The 17,296-nt window shown below is 47.9% G+C and overlaps 1 protein-coding gene across 1 annotated transcript in view; it reads left to right on the forward strand.

Moving 5' to 3' along the window:
* TCP11 (t-complex 11) overlaps positions 1 to 17,296 on the forward strand; it is a 138,966-nt gene that overhangs the window by 46,555 nt on the left and 75,115 nt on the right. The window lies entirely within an intron of this gene.

Below are 17,296 nucleotides of genomic sequence, written 5' to 3' on the forward strand. Positions count from 1 at the left end.
GAATGAGGAGGGATTTGAGGTGAATCTTGATGACTTAGAAAGAAATCGATGGACAAGATAGAAATAGAAACAAAAATCAGTGACTGACAGAAAAAAAAGAAAGCTCAGAACAACCACCAAAGAAATGGAAGAAGGGGGGCGGGGGCGGATCATACCAGGTCAGCAGACACATTGACCCTGGTCGGTCCTTGTGACCCACCTATCTGGGATGGCTCAGGAGCCATTTGGCCATATAGGCAGAGGATTGGAAGTAATGCTCTCCAAAGTCTTACAGCCCTGGGATTCTAGGACTAACTTGCTCCAAGGCTTTTAGTTTTGCCTTTATAAGAGAGGTCTACCAGCAGCCCTGCCAAGACTTGGGTGAGGAGGGGGGACAGCCTGGTCCAAGCTGCCCACACCTATTCCAGTCTCCTCTGGCCACTTGGGTGGCCTCCTCGGCCCCTCATCCCAGTGTCCTCCCAGCCCTTCCTCCCTGCCCACCCCCACACCTGAGTCACTTTGCCACCTGCTTCCTTCCCACCTGTTCCCTAGCTGCTTCCATGGAGGAAACAAAAATACCCAGCCTGCCAACTGGCATCGACATCAATGTGTGGTTCCAGACCCCTCCACATCACAAGGCAAGTCTCCAAACAGCCCCAAGTCTGTGCTCTGTCCCTTTCTACACAGCTGCTCTTCCAAACTTTGGTTTCTCCTCTGCAATCTAGCCCCCTGACTTCTCCCAGCAGTACCCTCAACTCCTATTTCATGGAAAAGCCAGAAGCCATTGGGCATGAACATCTAATCCCCTCCACCCCTCACCCCCCCACTGCTGGGACAAGGGCCCCTCCCTTTGGCCAGGGCCAATCCTGCAAGGATGTGCAAGGATCCCATCTTGTCTTGGCCCTACAGGGAGCTGGAGCTATCCGTTACCCCCTCCCTCTCCTGAATCCCTCACCTCAGCTCCTTCTCCTACAAACACAAGTACAACTTGCATCATCCTACAAACTTCCCCAGATCCTGCCTCCTCTGTCCTTCTGGGCTCCTGGACGTTTTGGAGGAGCACGCCGGTTGTTCATCTCCACTTTGCCGCTTCCCGTAACCCCTCACCCTAGTGCAATCTGGCCTGGAGCCCCTCTCACACACATCTGCTGGGGCTCCAGTGACTTCCACATCTCCACATCTGGGGCTCTGTGCCAGTCCTTATCTAGCCTGACCTCCCTGCGTCATCAGAAGCCTTTGAACATTTTTCTTCCCCTTCTTGGAGCCCTTTCTTTTCCCAGATCCCCTGCTGGCTGTTCTCCCTCCACTGGCCTCTTAAGTGTTTCTAGCTTGGATTTTCTCAATTCTCACATTACATGGCCTCCCTAGGGACTCTCACCCAGGGACAGCAAGGGTGGTGAAAAGAGTATTGGCTTTGTGGTCAGACGGTTCTACGTTCCAAGCCCAGCCCATCAGTGGGTGAGTTTGACTAAGTTTCTTCATGTCTCTGAGCTTCAACTTCCTCACCCGGCCACCGAGAAGGACACAATTCTGACCTTGCAGCCTATTGGAGATTTACTGCTGATAAGTCTCATGAAAGTCCCAGCACAAGGTGGTGGGCAATTTGCTCCACACTGCAGGGCCCTATGGCTCCAGCTACCACCAATGTGCTGAGACTCCCAGATCTACATCCCTAACCCCCACATTTCTTCTGGCTTTTATGCTATTTCTCCAGGGTCAATTGGGTGGCTCAGTCGTTAAATGTCTGCCTTCGGCTCAGGTCATGATCCCAGGTTCCCCAGATTAAGCCTGCTCTGCAGGATGCCTGCTTCTCCCTCTCCCACTCCCCCTGTTTGTATTCCCTTGCTTGCTGTCTCTCTCTATCAAATAAATATGCCATGTGTCCAATGTTCGGATCTCGATCTCTAGCTCCTTTCTCTCTTTTCTGTCTAGTTCTATATTTATGCCTACTTATAGCTCATTCCAATGGCATTTTTCAAGACCTTAAGCTGAACTGACACCCCATCAAACTCATAATTCCTCTCAACACTCTCCCCTGAACTGTCCTCTTCCTGTGATCTCTACTTTGGGGCTAATGGCCCCATAACCCACTCAGCAGCCCCAGCTGAATTTCTCCAAGACTGGAAGGCCTCTTTTTTTCTCCCCATCTAATAAACCACCATATCCTGTGAAACCTCCCTCAAATCCATCCCTCCTGTCAACCCCCATTGTCCCTGCCTTCATTTAGACACTCACTGTGTCTCCTGGGTACCATTGTCTGACAAGGGTAAGTTCCAGACCACTAGTATGGCCTACGGGGCCCTCTTTGCCAGTCCTGGACCCTTCTCTCCAATGACATCTTATGTTTGTCTTCTGATCTCGCCATCACTGACCACACCATGCCTGGCATATGCTACGTTCTTGCCAGTTGGAAAGCCACAGCTGCCCCTCAAGATTCAGCTTAAATGTGCCTTGTTGCAGGCCTGGAGCTCAGTGGTCCTTGAGATGGCCCTAGCCATGCTGAACTATAATGGCTGTGGTCTTCCAAACCTTTGAGACCCATACTGGTCATCACTATTTCCCCAGCCCTGAGCACATAGTGGTGCTCAGTGAATGTTAATTGAGTGAACGAAAGAATGAGGGAATAGTGAGCTCATAGAATCCCAAGGAGATTCAAGGGGATCCCAAGAAACATCTCTTGACCTGTCTCTCTGCCTCCCGCCAGCCTGAGAATGCTCCGGGTTCCTGAAAGGACTGGTGGCTCCGGAGGGTTAAATGGAGGGCCAGGGTGGAGACTTCAAACTAAAGAAAAGTCACAGAGATGCAGGAGGCCCAGGAGGTGACTCTGGCCAGGGACCCTCAGATTCTGGAAGAGAAAGCCCCAGAACTGGAACCTTGCAAGCCAGAACCTTCCCAAAGGCCAGGGGCCAGGGTGGATGGGGCCACGTCCACAGGCAGCTTCTTTTGGGGGGAAGCAGGCTCAGGAGGCAGAATCCCCATTCTCTTTCAACCACTCTATCAAGATCTTTCCCACCAATGGTTACAATCCCATCATAAGAGGATCGTTCCTTTGAGCTCTACTTTGTGTTCCTTGGGTCCTAAATACAAATATCACTGCAAGACAGAGTAATGAGATTAAGCCTTTGCTGGTTAAGTCTTTAGTTACTGGTTGAAACCTTAACAAAGGTGTGGCAGAGGACAGGACAGCTCCTACCCGAGCTCCCAACTTTGCTGACAGCTGGCTTAGCTTTGCTCCTCCTGACCTGTCTCCCCGTGGTTCTCCTCTCTCAAATCCCCACTGGGTTCCCTCCCCAGAGGAAAAGTTGGAGAAACAGAGGGGGACCCCTACCCCTCCACCTAAAAGTGTAATTCCTCTGGTACCTTGGATCAAAGAAAGGATGAGGTCCTGGGGCAAAGTTCAAGGTATTCATGAACCAATTCATAAAGTGAATGGCTATTTAAAAAACCCAGTTCTCCAATAGCTTCTATTGTATTTTCTGAGAAGGGCTCCCATAGGACTTAGAATCCTGTTAGCAGAAGCTGAAAACTTGCAAGGAAGGAGTCAGAATGTTTGCCCGCTGTGTGCTTACGCTGAGTGTCAATATCCATACAGAAGTTTGCCTCCCTTGTCTGGCAAGAGGCTCTCCCTTCATGCCACCTCTCTTCCTCTGTTTTAGGTGGAGAGCTGGCCCAGGCATCATGCCAAGCTGAGTTGGGCAAAGTGAAGGGGCCCAGGCACCATGCCAAGCTGAGTTGGGCAAAGTGAAAGGGCATCACAGCCGGGCTGTTATTCCTCGGTGTCTCACTCTGGTCCTGCAAAATTATCAGTCTGCAGGAGGCTGCAGGGTGCTGGTGGAGAGCAAGCCTTGGCCCAGACTCAGGAATACTCCTCTCCTTGATCAGCCTAAAGCTCCCGAGGAGTGAGGAGCGAGAGGAACTCATTCTAGGCCTCCTCTGCATTATCCACCCCTCCACACCCTGGTCCAGTCTCATCAGGATTGATTGGAAAATTGGGTTGCTCCTCCGCAGCCGACCCAAGCTGTAATGTCACCCTTGGCCAGTAGGTGCCGCCATCTAACATACCATCCTCTAGCCCTTGGCAAACGCCTGAAATCCGACCCTGGAGAGCCTACTCAAGGAACCCAGTGCCTCAAACAAATTTGCAAACGGTGAAGTCAAGATGTGGAATTAATTGTATGTGTGCTTCTTATAACCGTTGGTTCGATTTTTAATGAGTTTGACATTCTTTCTGCACTTACTAGGTGCTGGGAACTTAAAGGATATGGGAACTCAAAGATGACATAATTTCTGCTTTCAAGTTCATAATTAGGTAGGAGAGAGAAATTTGCATCTAAATAATTAGAATATAAGGCAGAACATGGTAAATGCCCAAACACAAAGGTGCCAACATGAAATTCTAATGAGGGCACAAAGAAGATAGATTAATTCCAGCTGGAAGCCTGGGACGCCCCAGAGGGGAGGGTTTAAAGATGACCTCAAAGAATACATAGAATTCCCATATGTGGAGTTGCATGAAGAGGGCAAGGACTTTCCAGGTGGTAGAAATGAGGTGAGCAAGGGCTTGGAGAGGGGGAAGGTCTCCAGGGAATTAATAATGTAGCTCAACTCAGAGACGAATATCAGAGGGGACAAGTACTAAGATCTGAAATTTGGGCCGGACGATGAAGAGCCGATTTCCACATGATGTTAAGGGGTCGTGCATGGGTCTGGAATCCCTGGTGGATGACTTTAAAGCCAGGCAGCAGTGTGGCTGGCTCACATCCTGAACCGGTTTTATATACTCTGGCCTTGATGTACTCTGCAGGATTTCTTCAATGTTTAGAGAGTTTATTTCATCATGGATGCAGAAAGAGAAGGGGGAGGCACACAAAAAAAGTAAGAGGGGGGAAAGAACGGGCAGAAGGAAAAGAAAGATGGAGAAGGAGAAAGAGAAGCAAACCACGGGAGGGATGGCCACGCAGACCCTGCCGTGGGAGGAGGCTGTGCTCACGGAGCTGTTTGGGCTTTTCCAGGCCAGTGGCCTCTGGCTCTAGGCCCCGGCCGACCACAGAGGACAATGTGAGGCGGGTTTGTTTGGTGATGTGTTTTCTGCTGGCCCTGTTTGTTTGTTTTCCGTTTTTCTGGCAGTGTACATGTCTGGGATTGAGAAGGAGGAGGAGGTCAGGGACGTGGCCGGCATTGACAATGGCCCCAGGGCCAGGCTCTGGGTTGGCATGATCCTGTCGTGGGGGCCAGACTTTTGCTGGCCCTGGGGAAGGGCCTCTTTCTGTGGGTGCCCGGAGCCAGGTGGCCTGCGCAGCTTGGAGATGGTTTGCCCCAAGCTCTTTGTCCCTGTCTTTTTCCACCCTGGCAGGAAAGAATGAGTCCTTGAGGCCTGGGCTTCTTGCCTGTGTAGCCAGGATGTCGTGCTGGGCTGGGGAGCCCGTGGGGGTAGCAAGAACAGCCGCTTCCAACTCGGCGCTGGGCGCCTCAGGGGTGCCCATGAGAGCCAGCCTGCTCCCAAGTGCTGATGATGAGTCTGGCTCTCTCTTGCCCATCCCACAGCCCTTGGAAGCCAACATAACGAGCACCATTAAAGTTAATGAAACGCAATGAGTCCTCCATTTGCTCAGTTACAGCTCTTAACGAGATTGCTCCCTCTTGCTGAGGAGACTGATTTGAGCTGCCAGGGCTCGGCCTTTGTCCCCCTAATTTTTACTGGCCCATTAACGAAATCAGATGCTCTGGGCTGACCAGCAGTATCTGGTACTGTGGCCCCAACAAGCCACCCTTGGGTCAAGTCTCAGGTGGTCTTTTGATTCCAAATTAGCCTAGAAACAGGCCTTGTTGCCTTTGCCCTCTCCTGTGCTTCCCCACCTCCAAACCCAGCTTTATATGTAGGTACAGCAGCGATATGGGGAGACTTGAGAAGGTAGGAGATGCTTTCCCTTCCCCTTTGGCTTGTGTCTCAGCCCACTGATGGGGAAGAAGTCCAGTTCCTTTGGCTTAAGGGCTTTATTCCCCATTCAGATGGAAATACAGAACCTTGTTAGTCATTGATATGTTAGGGTAAATTATTTCCCAAGGTCATGGATAGGCTTCAAGGGGATCTGAGGATCTCCTGAATTGTAAATAAACTTTTGTCTCCAGTGTTCATTTTCCCAGAGAGGGGTCTTCTACAGCTCTCTTCAAAGTCGCCATGACACAAGCAACACTCCCCTCCAAATAAATAAATATAAAACCCAAAGCCCATAGAAGTGGAAGAAGAACAGTTTATAACTGGGGCACAGAAGGCAAACTCTCCTACCCTCCATTCGGCCAACCCCAGCCCCGAGGAGGCACCAGTCCCCTCCTCCTTGGGAGATATTTCCTCTGGACCTCTCATTGTCACCACAGCTCAATCGAGTCTGTCCTAAATCTTAGAACCAACCTCAAGTTGGGGGACTGGAGCAAGAGGAGAGCCCTTTCACTCTGTTGATTTACGAGGCCGGGCTGTGATGATAGGCTTGCCTGCTGGTGTAAATACCCATAAACTCTCTGGAAAGTGCCAGGCATCGAGTGCCATCTGGGGCCCCGTGCAGGTCTGGCATTCAAGAGGTCAAAGAGGAGGAGAGTACTGAGCTGGCAGGAGCTGTCATGACAAGATCTTGGCTTGTGACCATGGAGGAAGAGGGCACCTTTTGAGCCGTTCCCTGCGATCCCTTGGCCTCCCCTGCAGAGCAGGTGGCGGGTTCGCAGTGATACCAGAAGGGCCCCTCCCCTGCTATCAAGCTTGTGGCTTATGGATGGCAGTTGTCACCTGGAGGGCCTGGTTAAATGCAGAGGGACTCCTTGGGCAGATTGGTGGCGCCTGAGAGCCTGTTCTATACCAGGCAGCCCGAGTCTTCTTCAAGTAGGGCTGCACAACCACAGTGCTCTGGATATTTGAGGGGGGCTGTCCCTCTCACCGTGGGGTGCTCAGCGAAATCCCGGACTATTACTCACCAGACGCCAGCATCACACCTTGCCAAATTGTGACAACTAAATACCATCTCCAGACGTTGTCAGATGTCCCTTCCAAGCAGGGGGCAACATTGGGCCTCCCCCACCCCAGCCCTGTTGAGAATCTCTGTCATAAAGTATAAATCAAATCATGTTACTCCTTGATGAAAATTTTGCAATATCTTCTCATAAATCTAAATGTGAAATTCAGGGGTTTGGCATGGCCTTTAATGCACTTGTAGGCTAGCCTTGCCTCCCTCTCCAGCCTCACCCAAGCACCTCTACTCTCGCCTGCCATCATCCACTGGCCATATAAAGCTTCTTGACATACCTAGACAAGGCAAGCTCTTTCTTGGACAGAGTGGAAGATGGGGAGACCTCATCTCCCCATGGGAGAGGGGAAGATTTGGGATACGTCCGTACACACTTAGGACAACTCATAAATATTTGACTTACTGAATTGTTTAGTTTTTCCTGTCTCCCCCGTAAGAATGTAAACTCTGTGAGAGCAAGAACCTTGTCTGACTGTTCACTGTTGAATCCCCATCATCTTCCCTATTGCCTGCCTCCACAGAGTAAGTCCTGAGTAATTATTGGTGGAATGAATGAATAAGGGTGGCAGGGGTTTAGAGAGGGAGAAGGATTCTTCTGGAAGGCCAAGGGAAAGGTTTCTTAGGCACGTTGAGGCTTGAAGCTTAGGTAGGAAGGGTGAAGAGTGGGAAGGGCAAAATGTATTCTGGGATAGGGCTGAGGGAACGGCAGAGGTAAAGACCCAGAGAAAGCATAGTGGCCCAGATATACTGCCACCAACCCAAGGGACATGCTAGCAGCAGGAACTCCTCATGGGGAAGAAGGACAAATATTGTGTGAATGTGTTTTGTTTTTTTTTTAAGATTTTATTTATTTATTTGACAGACAGATCACAAGAAGACAGAGAGGCAGGCAGAGAGAGAGAGAGGAGGAAGCAGGCTCCCCGCAGAGCAGAGGGCCCAATTCAGGGCTCGATCCCATGACCCTGGGATCGTGACTTGAGTCGAAGGTGCCCCATGTGAATGTGGTTCTTGGTCTGAGGAGATTCAGGGGTGAAATGTCCAAGTCCCTTGTTGAGGAAGTGGAGAGAGAACTCAGCCCAGATGGAGCTTGTGAATTAGGGGCCAGACAAGAGAGAGGTTTGCTGGCAGAACCTGGAGTCCCGACTTGGCTGATTCCCTGAGAAGTAATGATTATTCCTCTCATGGGATCTCCTGTTGGTGACTCTGACTATTCTGATCCTCTCAGACCCCTGCATCCCACTTTGTGGCTGTAAGATAAGTCAAATCACTGACCGGACAAGTGAGCCTAGACCAGTGCAGAGAGCCCTGGGACCCAAATGGAAGAGGTCTGGGGCCTGCTTCCATCTTCCCTCCCTCTCTTGATGTGTGGCCTTGCTCAAGGCATTGGACTGCAATGGACCTCTGTGTCCTTCTTTTGGAAAACAAAGTTAACAATACCTGCCCCGTTCAGAGGAGAAATGAGGTCATGTTTGTGCAGCATTGTGAGCTCACTGGAGACAATGAATGTATTCTTCTTAACAGTAACAATAATAATCATTACTGCAAATCTAACCAGTAAATATATCTCCTCAAAGCTGGAGTTGGGCCCCTCAGTAGGATAGCAATTAAAGTTTAAAAAAAAAAATCTCTAGATGGGGGAATTTTCTGGCCCCAGTTTGATCTTTGGGGTTTGCAGAGTTGATATCGCTGTGGGAGGGAGAGAGGCCCGCAGCGATCATTCATTTCACTTGCATTCAATTGTGCTCATTGTATCTCTCTTGTCCTTGAGTTATCCCCAGTGTGTTTTTGCAACTTCTCACCCTCCCGCGGTCCAAGGAGAAAGCAGTCCCCTAGACTCCCCATCTCCACACCACCCAGTGTGCCAGTCACTTACGGAAGTGGTGATTTGGCTGATTTGGCGGTTAGAGGTCCTGGCATTTAGGCATCTGCCACAAACTAGCCTGCAAAGTAGGTGGCCTATCGTGAGTATTTGAGTCTCTTTGCTACCCATCCCACTAAGTAGGCCAGTGAATCCGAAACCAGACTGTGCATTCAAAGTCCCCAGGACGGGGGTCCATGGAGTCCCCAGTGACTCTAATGCCACTGTTTGAATTTGGGAATCACCAGGTTTAATGAAGTGTTAGTTATGAAACGTGTCTACAAGGAGCAGAACGATGCTTGCACAAAAGTGTTGCTGAAGTTTAGGCCAAGCTGGCAGAAGTTCCTCTCTCCTGCCCCAATGACTAAATGACAGAAAAACTCTAGGGAAAAAAAAAAAAAAAAACAACTATACAGTATGAGAAAACAAGAGAGAATCATCAGTGTATAAGAAATGTTGGAGCCCAGGGGGTGTCTGGGTGGCACGGTTGGTTTGGTGTCTGAGTCTTGGTTTCAGCTCAGGTCGTGATCTCGGGGTCATGGGATTGAGCCCAGAGTCAGGCTCTGCGCTCAGTGTGAAGCCTGCTTGGGATTCTCTTTCTCCCTCTCCTTCTGCCCCTCCCACTCATGCTCTTGCTCTCTCTCAAATAAATAAACCTAAAAAAAAAAAAGGCAAAGAAAAGAAGTGTTGGATCCCTGAAAGAGAAAGAACAAATAGCATCAAAGTTCCAAAAGAAATCAAACTGAAGGGTACCACAGCTCAGACATATGAAGAAAAGACTGCGGTGGAGGGAAGAATGGTTTGAGTGCTCCAAGCCTGAGACAGCAGACTGAGAATAACCAGAGGAGGTCCTAGGAATGTTCCCTGCTGCCTCATGACCAGTTGGCAGTTGTGAATTTGCCCCAAGATGCTGGGGCTGGAGAGGCAGAGCAATGCTCCAAGTAGCTTCCGACGCTCTGGAGACAGAAATAGGGAGGCGTCATCTGGGAGAAAAGCTGTCAGAGGCCACTGTCTCCCACTCACCCTCGATAAAGCAGTGACAGGCTGCAGTGAACACAAAACTGGCAAGTAGATGTTCTCAAACACAATGATGAGCAGGACATCAAGAACATCAAGTTAAGGAAAAATAGAAATATGGTTTGGAGAAACGCTAAGCCAGTACGGTCCAATAGAACTTTCTGGGACGATGGCCATGTTCTGTAGCCGAGCTGTCCAACATGTAGCTGCACACCACTTGTGCTTCTTGAGCCATTCAGATGAGGCTCTTGCAACTAAGGAACTAAATTTTTAATTGTGTTTTGTTTTAATAATTTAAAAATTTGTTTTAAAAGATGTTGGTTTTAAGTAATCTCTACGCCTTATGTGGGACTCAAGCTCCTGACCTTGAGATCAAGAATTGCACTCTCCATGGACTGAGCCAGCCAGGTGCCCCTAATAATTTAAATTTAAATAGCAAGCAGCTACTGTATTGGATAGCCTAGCTCTAAACTTAACATATAGAAGAGGAAATACCCAAAGAAATCGTGATAATAGAATAAATAACAACACAAGTCAGTTTAGTTGAAGAAAGATTATTATCCTCAAGAGATGCCAAGTAATAATAAATCCATCTTTAAAATCAACCAGTAGGGGCGCCTGGGTGGCTAAGTGGGTTAAGGTCATTATCTCAGGGTCTTGGGATCGAGCCCTGCATCCAGCTCTCAGCTCAGCTGAGATTCTATTTCTCCCTCTCCCTCTCCTTACTTTCACTCTCTCTCAAATAAATAACTAAAAACTTTTAAAAAATAATAAAATAAAAAGCAACCAGTAGGGCCATCTGGTTGGCTCAGTTGGAGGAGCCTGCAACTCTTTATCTTGGGATTGTATGTTAGAGCACTGTGTTGGGTATAGAGATTACTTAAAAATAAAATCTTTAAAAAAATCAACCAATGGTCTTAGAAACTTAAAAACTGAAAATCAGATTTTGAAACTCAGTAAATGGTCTGAGTTGAATTTAATGGTTTAGTTATTAGGGGAAGCTGAGCTGAAGATGTCTCCTAAAACACAGTGAAAAGGAAAAAAAAAATGGAAAGTCTGAGAGAAAAAGGTAAGAGACATCTGTCTAATAAGCATTACAAAAAGATAGAACTCCAGAGAATAGATGAGAGAAAATAATTAAAGAACTAATAAAAGAAAAGTTCCCAGTTGTTGAAGAAAGAAATTAATCGTTAGACAGAATGTTCCCAGGAAAAGAAGACCCACACTGAGACTTATTACAGTGAAATTTCAGAACAACAATGACAAAGAAAAAAAGGCCTAGAAACTTCCAGAGAGAAAAAGCAGGTCACCAATAAAGTAATATTAAATTGGCATCAGGCTGGTTGTTAAAAGACAATGGAACACTATCTGCAAAGTTCCAAAGGGAAATGAAGTATTTATGTAGGAAGGGGATAATTAAGATATTTTTTTATTTTACAAGAAGAAAGTTTGCCACCCTCAGATAACTTGAAAGAATTCGTAGAGGAGGTGCTTCAGTTTAAAAAAATAGTGAATTCAAGAAAGAGGAAGACGTGGGATGATGAAACTACGGTGAACAAAGAAACTAGTAAAACTTTTAGTGAACTCTGACTAACTATTGAGGCATAATGTAAGCATTTTAAAAACAACAATATGGGGGTGGCTGGTTGACTCAGATGGTAGAACATTCAACTCTTGATCTCGGGGTCATGAGTTCAAGCACCATGTTGGGTGTATAGCTTACTTAAAAAATAAATAAGTGAAAATAAAAACAACAATATGGAACTGTAATATACTCAGATGATCGCAACTTGGAAGGTGACAAATGGAGGAGAAGGAGGAACACTTAAGCAAGGAGACAGAGTTCCTGATTAGCTGTAGACATTGATAGGAAAGCATAAGTTAAAGAATATATGGACTCAAGTTTAAGAGTAACCAACAAGAGATGGAGAATTGAAAAATCTTCCAAATACTTAGAGTAAATTAAAAGGCGGGGGGTGAGGTGGGGGAGAAAAGTTAATCTAAAAAAAAGCCAGAAAAAAAAAAAACAAAAAATAAATAAGAAAGCATACTAAACAGGAAGCATAAAATAAAATGACAGGTTAAGTCTAAAAAAATCATGGAGATAGTACATGAAAAAAGAGAAAAATTCCTCTATGAAAGGCAAAAAGCCTGCTCTATGCTGTTCACACAGATGTATTTGATACCAAATGACAAGAACATTTTGAATATGAACAGATGGGGGAAATATACCAAGGCAAAAAGCACTAAAAGAAACACAGGAGATATACAGATAGAAGTCATAATCTTATAAAAAATATATAATTCCTAAGATTCTTAATCTAGTTTCAAAATACATAAACACTGACAGAAACCAAGGAAAAATGAACAAATCTCTGGCCATGGATAAGGGTCAGAAATCTCCAAAAGGTAGACAAAAGTCATCCTGAGAATAATGGAGAATTTGAGTGACCCAATGAATAAGTTTTAACTGATGCACATTATACCCTCCAAACTGACACGTTTTGTTCCAAATACATTTGAAGTATTCACACCCCCCAAAAAAACTCAACAAATTCCCAAGACCCCCATAACACAACATATCACACCAACCATTTTCTCTGTCCACAATACGTGAAAAGAAGAAATTACCATTAAAATGGTAGGCTCGGGGGCGCCTGGGTGGCTCAGTGGGTTAAGCCGCTGCCTTCGGCTCAGGTCATGATCTCGGGGTCCTGGGATTGAGTCCCATGTTGGGCTCTCTGCTCAGCAGGGAGCCTGCTTCTCTCTCTCTCTGCCTGCCTCTCTGTCTACTTGTGATCTCTCTGTCAAATAAATAAATAAATAAATCTTTAAAAAATAAAATGGTAGGCTCGGGTGGGACTCCTTATCTGTTGTACTTGGAGATACGAACTCTTTCACAGATATTTCCTTGGAACTGGAAGCCTGGTTTCCCTCTGCTACAGTCTACTCTGGTGTATGCTCATGGAGGTAAGCCTCAGACATGAGAGTCACCTGTCATGGTATCCCAAAGTGGGGAGAACATTAGTGTGAACCTTTGCTCCTGAGAGGAAAGTCTAAACAACCCAGTATTCGAAGGCCTCCAGAATCGGACCCAGCCTGCCTGTGCTCTCTCACCTCGCACTCCTCTGCAACCAGCAAGAGCGACAGACTCTCGGCACGCTCACCACTTAATGAGTGCTCCTTGGTCCCTGACACTTGTCCTGTAATTAACTGGCCCATCTGTACAAATCTCACCTCCTCCAACCGATGGTACCCACCAGCGAACTACGGCTGGAGGGCCGTACCTGGCCCTGGCTCTGGCCTTGACCCTGGTTTGTAAATAACATGTATTTTTTTTTCTTCATTCATCTGGAACCTTTCATTTGGACTCACTCCACCTGAGTGAAAGAAGCAGTGAGAGTCTATGTCGTTATCTATATTGTCTTTAAAATGAGGAGATAAGAGTAAAGGAACATGAAAGTGTTTGTCCAGCATAGGGCTCTGATGAAGTTGGAATTATCTGTCTCGTGATCTAATTCCTGTTTTTTCTCTTTTTTAAAGATTTTATTTATTTTTAGAGAATGGAAGAGGGGCAGAGAGAGAGAGTTTTGAGCCAACTCCACGCTGAGTACAGAGCCCAACTTGGGGCTCGACCCTATAGCCCCGAGACCATGACCTAAGCTAAAACCAAGAGTCAGACACCCAACTGACTGAGCCACTCAGATGCCCTTCCATTTGTTTTTTTCTTTCTCTTGGACATCTCCTTTATGTAACAGAAGCTTATAAAGTGTTTCCTACGAGTCCAGAATTCTTGTTTTATAAATTTTCACTCAGTTGACTCTCAAGACAGTCCGCTTGAGAGGACTTGGGAATCAGGTGCTGGTATTGTCATCCCCTTTGTAGAGGTGAGGAAACTGAGGCACAAAGGGGTGATAGGACTTGTGTGAGGGCATATTCCCAGTGTGTGACAGAAGCGATTTGGTTGTAGAATCTATTCTTACCACCGTCCTGGGCAGCCTTTCACTTTCAAATGTGACTTGCCTTTTTCCTCTGGGTTAAAAACACATTGAAGAAATCCTAATCTCCCTACGTTGTGATCAGTAGAGATTCTTCTCAATTAAACACATCGAAATGGTCACCAAGGAGGGGACAAGTAAAGAACGTGAGCTCCAAGGGGTCGGGGGTTATCTGGTTGACGGCATTTCCATCACCTAGAACAGTGTCTGAGACATGGAAGGAGCTCCCCCCAAATATTTTGAATGGGTCAGCACTCAGATGAATTGATGCTTTACCGGTTAAATGTACGAATTAGATATGTGTGTAAATCAAGTTTTACTGGAACCTGGCCATGCCCATTCATTTATATAATGTTGATAGCTGCTTTCCCCAGTCATATAGCCCACAAAGACGAAAATATTTTCAGATAAGTTTGCTGAACCCTGGGGTATTAGAGACATTTTCTTCCTCTTGCTGTCATCTCTGAGCCAGGGCTGGAGAGGAACCCCATCACTGCCTGTTGCACAGGTCAAGAATGTCCTGGGCAGGGGGTACCTGGGTGGCTCAGTTGGTTGAGCATCTGACTTTGGATTCCAGTTCGGGTTGTGATCTCAGTGTCGTGAGGTGGAGGCCCAGGTCAGCCTCTGTGCTGGGTGTGGAGCCCACTTAGAATTCTCTCTCCCTCTCCCTCTGCCCCTCCCCCACTCGCTTACTGCCCCCCCCCGCCAAAAGAACAAGCCTCTGCAGGAAATAGCAAGGATACTGTCTGTGCCTCAAGAATGCCCTTGCCGGGGAAGAGGAGGCTGCGTTACAGAATGGATGTCATCTTTGCAGCAGTGGTTAGAAGGCAGGCTTTGGAGCCCAGACTGACTCAGGTTTGACTCCCAGATCCGCCATTGACCAAGCTGTATGACTTCAGGCAGCCTCCACTCTCTCTTTGAACCTCAGCTTGCTCCTCTGTAAAATTGTGAGTGATAAAATCTAGACTAGTTCAAGATTCAAGTGAGACAATGTGCAGAAACCATCTGCGATCTAGGGGCCCCAATCAGCGATTGTTCTTCTTTCTTGTGGACACTGAATCTGTTTCAAGGTTGGTCTCTAATTACAACTGGCCAGTTTCAAACAAGATTTTGTGCCCAGGTAGCCCTTCTTAGAGAAGACCACCACTGCCTCCACCCCCTTCTTCCCACACTTACCTTCTCTAGCCTTCCAGGATCTGCACTAACTCTCACCCCGCCCCAGCCCTCCCTGATTTCTGCTCCCCTGTACCCCCGCTCTGCCCTTACACACTCCCTGAATCTGTTTTTCAAGTTATTATTTATTGTTCTGTGGGTTTTTCTCATGAATCCAGACACCTGCCCAAGCAGATCCACCCTCACAAGGGGTCTGGGGAATCCTTGAGGGCTGGTTACTTGATTTGACAATAGTGGGCAGGGGTGTGGCCGAGTGGACCCACACCCACAGGTCCCTCCAGGGTTGCAGCCTCATTCCCAGCCAGAATAGTTAGTATCTCCTACCTGAAATTGCTGGGCTTGAAATTTCTGCCACCAGACAGGCATTCCTTTGTGATTATACTTACCCTCAGGACGTTCCTCTGTTAAAATGCAGGTCATTCCTAGGAGGAGATCACCTGTGTCCAGGTTCTTATCTTGAGTTACAACCTCCCAGGGTCTTAACCAACCAGTGGTCAACTATTGCTGAGCTGTTGTGGTCCCAAATGACATGGTATTTCTGAAAATGATTTCAACACTGTGAAGGGAAATATATAAACAAAAGAGAATTCTTAGTGTTAAAACGTGTTACCTCCTCTCCATTTTATCACAAATGGCTTTTGAAGTAGACTCCAAAGGAGTGAATCTCTAATGGTGGAATTCCAGACTGCAAAATAAATTTTAAAATATCGAAGGTGGCAGGGGCAGGTACCTTACTTTCAAAGCCCACTGCTCAAGTAGCTCTCAACTCAGCTAAAATCTAGGCCAGCTCTGACCACTGGAGTCTTGATGTGAAGGCAAGGCCACTGAGTTGTTGTTGCCAAAGCTTAGAACTAGGAAGAGTCTTGGAAACTTCTTATATTACAGAAGAGGAAATGAAGCCCAGAGAGAGAAAGTTTCTTGCTCATTCATAGTGGGGGAGCCTAAGTAGTAAGCAGGAGCTAAAGTAGCTAAGATGGGGTGGTACCTGGGTGGCTCAGTGGGTTGAAGCCTCTGCCTTCGGCTTGGGTCATGATCCCAGGGTCCTGGGATGGAGCCCCGCATGGGGCTCTCTGCTCAACAGGGAGCCGACTTCCTCCTATCTCTCTGCCTGCCTCTCTGCCTACTCTCTCTCTCTGTCAAACAAATAAAATCTTTAAAAGTAAATAAATAAAGTAGCTAAGATGGGTCTGGGGGCTGGCAGGGGTCAGAAGGCAGGACAAAACCAAAGCTAGGTTAAGGGAGAAGCTCTCTTGTCCATGCTGGCCCCTCTCAGGGCTTCCTCCTTGGACACCCACCACAGAGGCAAACAGACAGACAGAAGAGTTCACTCATCTCCTCCTGCCGGCCGCCCCTCCCACATCAAGTGGGACTCCTCCTTGCCTGGGGCCACTCTGCCAAGGGGAGGCCTCCCATCCCAGGCCCTTGGCCCACGGAGAGAAAGTCCGAAACAATGCCTCTAAACTGAAAACATTTTTGTCTTTCTCCATGGAACAATGGCCATTAACAACCATGGAACTGGAGCAGAAATGGAACGCAAACCCCAGGGACCTGGGAGCCTGCAGGGTTGTGGGGGTGGGGACGGAACTGGGGGACAGAAGTCTGGGGAGAGCCTCTCCCCACCACCTCCCATCACCCCCCTGCATTCCCCCCCCCGCCCCCGTCCCCCTGGGGCACTTCCGGTGGCTGCTGCCTCTTCCATCTGAAATACTACTTGACCCCCACCCTTCAAAGTCTCAAGAGGCTCCTTTTGCAAGGGGTGGGTGGTGGGGGAGAGGGCTGCACAGGCCATCCTCCCACACAGCCCAGCAGTGCTCTGTACACTCACCACACACATGCAGGCCTGCAACAGCAATCGTGAGGCAGCTCGAGGCGGCCCCCCAACCCCCTGGAGCCCCTGCTGGGGAGCAGACAGGACCATGTGGGTGACCTTGAGGCCAGTGACTGACCTCCTAGTCCCTCACTGCAGAACCTCCAGCGTGGGCTCTGTAGGGGGGTAGCTGAGACAATGTGCGCTGCTGAGAGGGGGAGATGACGCATTTTTCTGCGGCCACAAGCCACTTTTGACGGGTCCGCCCCAGTGAGGAGCAACCGAAACCTCATCCCACCCAGCACGGCTTTTGTCTGTACCACATATTTGTCTTATTTGGAAGATTTTTGTGGGTTTTCCCGTCTTTCCCCGGTGCTTACTGCCCTGAGGGGGCCGGAGGCCATGGTGGGGCTGCGGGAGGGGGGAAGAGGCATTCCTGGGGCACCATGCC

Source organism: Mustela lutreola, chromosome 6, assembly GCF_030435805.1.
Source record: "Mustela lutreola isolate mMusLut2 chromosome 6, mMusLut2.pri, whole genome shotgun sequence".
Lineage (NCBI taxonomy): Eukaryota > Metazoa > Chordata > Mammalia > Carnivora > Mustelidae > Mustela > Mustela lutreola.